The sequence below is a fragment of the Gossypium hirsutum genome, chromosome D11, assembly GCF_007990345.1.
Source record: "Gossypium hirsutum isolate 1008001.06 chromosome D11, Gossypium_hirsutum_v2.1, whole genome shotgun sequence".
Lineage (NCBI taxonomy): Eukaryota > Viridiplantae > Streptophyta > Magnoliopsida > Malvales > Malvaceae > Gossypium > Gossypium hirsutum.
The window spans coordinates 37028287-37033109 of NC_053447.1; the positions used below are offsets into that span (position 1 = coordinate 37028287).

The window sequence follows — 4823 nt, forward strand, 5'->3', positions numbered from 1 at the left end:
TTGAGAGGCATCTATTCATACATTCAACATAACATTACGACATCTTTTTTCTCGAATCTAAAAATGGAATTTTTCAAAATACAGATAATACTCTTATTTAGGATTTTCGAGAAGATTAAGCTCTAACGTATTGGGTTCCGATTTTCTTCGTTAAATTCAACAATCGAGAATTGCTCTTTAATCAAACAAAATAAAACTTGTCATTGGGGATTCACTATGTTGTGTCCTAACGTATTGGATGTGACACGTTGATTTCTCGAGACAATGATATTTTAAGAAAAATAAAGGAAATATTGAATGTTTGGGATTTTAGGAAATTGTGCCCTAACGTATTGAGCTGCGATTTCTTCATAAATTTTAAACAATTAGATATTTTCTTAAACTTTATTACACGAGTTTTCTGGACTAACTCATCATGAAGAGAATAAAATGTTGTGCCCTAACGCATCGGGTGTGATATTTTTCTTTTTCAAAATGAGAAAGTCTTAATAAATAATTTAATTAAGGATCGCATTTTTTTAACTCTCGACTTTAAGGCATTAATTAATCAATTTGGTACCAATTTTTGGGCGTTACGAGGGTGCTAATCCTTCCTCGTACGTAACCGACTCCCGAATCTGTTTTTCTAAAACTCGTAGACCAGAGCTATTTTTTTAGGTGATCCAATCACACCTCAATAAAAGATTGGTGGCGACTCCAAATTTTTTTGTTTTTTTAAAAGTCGACAACTAAATTTTTGTTTTTTTTCAAAATTAAAAATGGTTTCGACAGCTTGGCGACTCCACTGGGGACATTTTTTAAAAAAACTAAGAGAGTCGAGCGACAAAGTTGATTAATTCTTGTCTTATGGTCGAGAAAATATTTTTAAAAAAAATTCATGATATCTTTTGCATTCATTATTTTCCTACTTAATTGATTTAGATATTGTTTGCATTACACATTACATGAGTCGAATGATTTTACCCTTCTAAGTGGGAGTGAGAAACTATTCGTTCGTGAGGTTTTCACCTCCGTATAGGATAGTGGATCGCTTTCGGAATACATCGGTACCTATGCCTTCGTGAGATTAACATCTCCTTATAGTCATAGGAAAAATATGTTCCCCTGAACCGAACTTGATCTATATGAGCCTATAATGGGTGAAGATAGAAGAATCTGCTGGTTCGGGTACCTTTACTTTAGAGCCAAACCGCATATAATGAGCCTTAGGAGCTTGCCTTAGGTAGAACCACACTAAACCCTAGTAGATGTCCTAATAGATGTTTTACTCTTCCTTGATTATATGCTTATATTTGATACTGACTTTTGTATTTTATTTTGATTGCATGACATGGCATTTCATCATAAAAGGCGTCAGTTCATATTCAGTAACTAGATAGAAAGCTTGTCTTGGAAAAAGGGTTTCTTAATAAAGTGGAGGACAATTCAGCTGTCTGAACTTGGTCTGAGGCTATACAACGAGATAAAGGAGATAGTTTGGCTGACGGGTATGTATCCGAATTATGGGATTTTACGCGTATCAGGGTAACTCAAAACAACTTGCAAGAGTTGATGGAAATTTGGGTCACTAGAATGATGAGGTTAGACAGCTATTTTATAATAATTATGGGGATTTGCCTTATTTACTTGATGTAAAGGTAGACAAGCATTTGTTTCGAGCCCGAGCCTAGTTTTGGAATCCTGCTTATAGTTGCTTCACATTTGGGAGGGTCGATTTAGTGCCTACGATAGAAGAATATATGGTGTTACTTCGATGTTCAAAGTTTCAAGTAGACAAAGTTTACTCAAAAGTTGTAAATGTGCCAACCTTTTCGAAAAAGTTGATGTGTATAATGGGGATTAGTGAGCAGTGGGAAGCTGGACGGATTAAGCAAAAGGGAGATAGCAAGTGCATTCCCTGGAAGAGTTTGAAGGTTGCAATTCTAACACACCCAGACGTGAGGAAGAGAGTGAATGTCTTTGCTTTGAGTATATATGGTTTAGTTGTCTTCCCCAAAGCTTTAGGACATGTTGATGAAGTAATCACTGACTTATTTGACCATCTTGATAAGAGGGTTACACCAATTCTGGCAATTTTGACAGAAACTTTCAGGTCATTGAGTGCGTGCCGGAAAGTGGGAGAGGGTAGATTTATTGGATGTGCACAGCTCTTACTCGCGTGGTTTCACAGTCACTTTTGGAAGGCTGATAAGGTTTTGTATCGAGTTTTCTTCTAAAATTATTCACCACTAAAGGAGATTGTAGCCACACCAAGAAGAGACGACATCTCGGAAGAGAAGTGGATAGCAATTCTGCAGAATCTTCAAGAAGAGGACATCGAGTGGAGAGCCCCTTGGTTGTTTCCAGATGAGATCTTGTATAGATGTGGTAAGTTCGATTGGGTTCCTCTGCTGGGAATTTGGGGAGCTGTTGGATATGCCCCACTGTTGGTGCTACGGCAGTATAGGTCAAGGCAATTTATACCGGCGACCCAAGGAATAGCTGATTGCGAATTTTTATACAAGGATGATGGTTACAAAAAAAAGATTCAAGAGATATCTAGTGCATGGAAACAGACTCGTCGAATGAAGAGGTTAGCTGTGGGTCCGGTGATAACTCCTGAGTATAGTGAATGGTGGGTTAAGAGAATCAATGATAATACACCCAAGTCAAGTCCAAAAAACAGTCAGACAATAGAAGAGCATTTGTGGATTATTCCTTCCGAGTTGGAGATCATAAAGCAAGATTTTGAAAGGAAGAATGCAGATTTAGAAAAGAGGATAGAGCAAATGGAGGAAGAGAAGATGAACTTGAGGTTAGACATAGATGTTTAAAAGCTTGAAAATGAGAAATTAAGAAAAGGGAAAGACAGGGTTGAAGAAGAGCTGGGTAGTTTGAAGACGAATTATAAAAAGTTGCGTCTGTCAATTAGAACCGCTGGGCTAGGAATAACTTTAGAATAATGGCGAACAAAAATTCGAGAGGAAAAGGACAAGGTCGATATATGGGAACAGAAATTTTAGGAGGTTCAGACACGAAATGAAGCTTTAGAGAAGAGTTTGTCAGAAAGCCAAAAGGAAAAGGGCGAGTTAAAGGACAGGGTAATCGAATTGGAAAGATATCTTCATCAGTACCGAAATCAGAATTCTACAATAGAGTTGAGAGCAAGCTTGAGCAAGATCGAGGAAATGAAGAAAAGAATAGAAGAGTTAGAAGCGGTAATGCAAAATTGTGAGATCCGGATCAAGTACTTAGAAGCAAATGAAAGTCGTAATAATGAACAGCTTCACTACTTTCAGAATCAAGTTAGGAACAGAGATCATATCATGGAGGAGGCTGTGGTCCAGATTCGAGAAGTAGCTGATCACATACAGACTTTAGCAGTGCAGGCTAACATGCTGAGTGTGAAGTATGAATTAGAATCAGATCGGGGGCAAGAGTTAGCTTTGTTACTTAGGAAGATTAGAATTCTGAGTAATAGGGCAAAGCTTTATTTGTAATTCACTTTATGTAAAGAAATTTGCTTTCTAGTAAAGTTTTCTTAAATGGAATTGAATCAAAATTGAGGCATTTTTTTCATTCATTTCATGCATTACATGATATCATAGCATTAAAGTCCACTAAAAGATTTTAATTGATATAAATCATTCCTCAGTTAATCTGGAAACTAACCAACCCACCACACACCGCTACGGTACTCGATCAAAGACTAGAGAAATGGACCAAAGGTTGGAGAAATTAGAGCGAATGCAAATGCAGATGCAGGAGCAACTGACCAAATTTCAACAGGAAATGAAAGGTCAGATGCTAGAATTACAGAGAACTATGATGAGGCAGTTCAACCGATTGCTAGCTGGAGCGTTAAAAGAAGTGAAAAACTCGGTGGTCCACTTTGAGAAGGATGATGAAGACCCTGTTTATCCCTCAGATTTTACCCCGATAAATGTCCAGCCAGATTTGCGTCCATAAGGGGCACCCCTTACTATCAAATCTCAATAATATCAGACCGATACCTTAGCACAAATTACTCGCCCGATAGGCTCAAGATCCATTCTGAGGAACAATCTAGCCAATCCTATTGCTCTTGATAATCCAACAGAAATAAAACAGGCGAGGTTAGAGTACCCAGATACTATAAAGGCCCCAAAGAGGAAGGGGAGTAAGGGAGATAGTGCAGGCAGATATAGCAAGGGCCACTCAAAACCAATCGCTGTGGGCCGGCCAAAGACAGAAATCTCTAGCCATCAGAGCCCTTTAAAGTGAGAATCTTACACGAAGGCAAATACAGAAAGGCCTCAGTTCACGTCTATACCGATGTCATATAGCGAGCTATATCAATGCCTATTTAATACACATGTGGTGTCCCCTTTCTACCAGAAACCAATGTTGCCTCCATTTCCTAAATGGTATAACGCAAATGCTCAGTGTGAATACCATGCAGGAATTGCGGGGCACTTGATAGAAAATTGCACTGCATTCAAAAAGATAGTGGAAAGACTCATTAATATAGGCATTATCAAGTTCGATAAGGCCTCCAGTGCAGAAAATCTGCTACCCAACACATTGAGAATGGGGTGAATGCAATATATGAGGAGAAGTTGGGAAGTGTTCACATCAATGACATATAGGGAAACACAAATGAAAGGGGGACCTTGTTAGATATCTGCCCTTATAAATCTGGGAGTGTTCTAAGTAATCGAACTGCGGAAGAAATCCATGTAATTTTGAGAGCTTATTTAGAGTAATGTTCAGAACATTTTTGTTGTTTTTAGCCTAAAAATGATAGAAATTCCTTTGTGAAATAGGCTCATGTCTGAACGTCATTATTCTAATAAAATACATCT

The 4823-nt window shown here is 37.9% G+C and overlaps 1 pseudogene; it reads left to right on the plus strand.

The window, feature by feature from the left end:
• Positions 1-1832: 1832 nt before the first annotated feature.
• LOC107911190 (uncharacterized) lies at positions 1833-4607 on the plus strand (annotated as a pseudogene).
• The last annotated feature ends 216 nt before the right edge of the window (positions 4608-4823 follow it).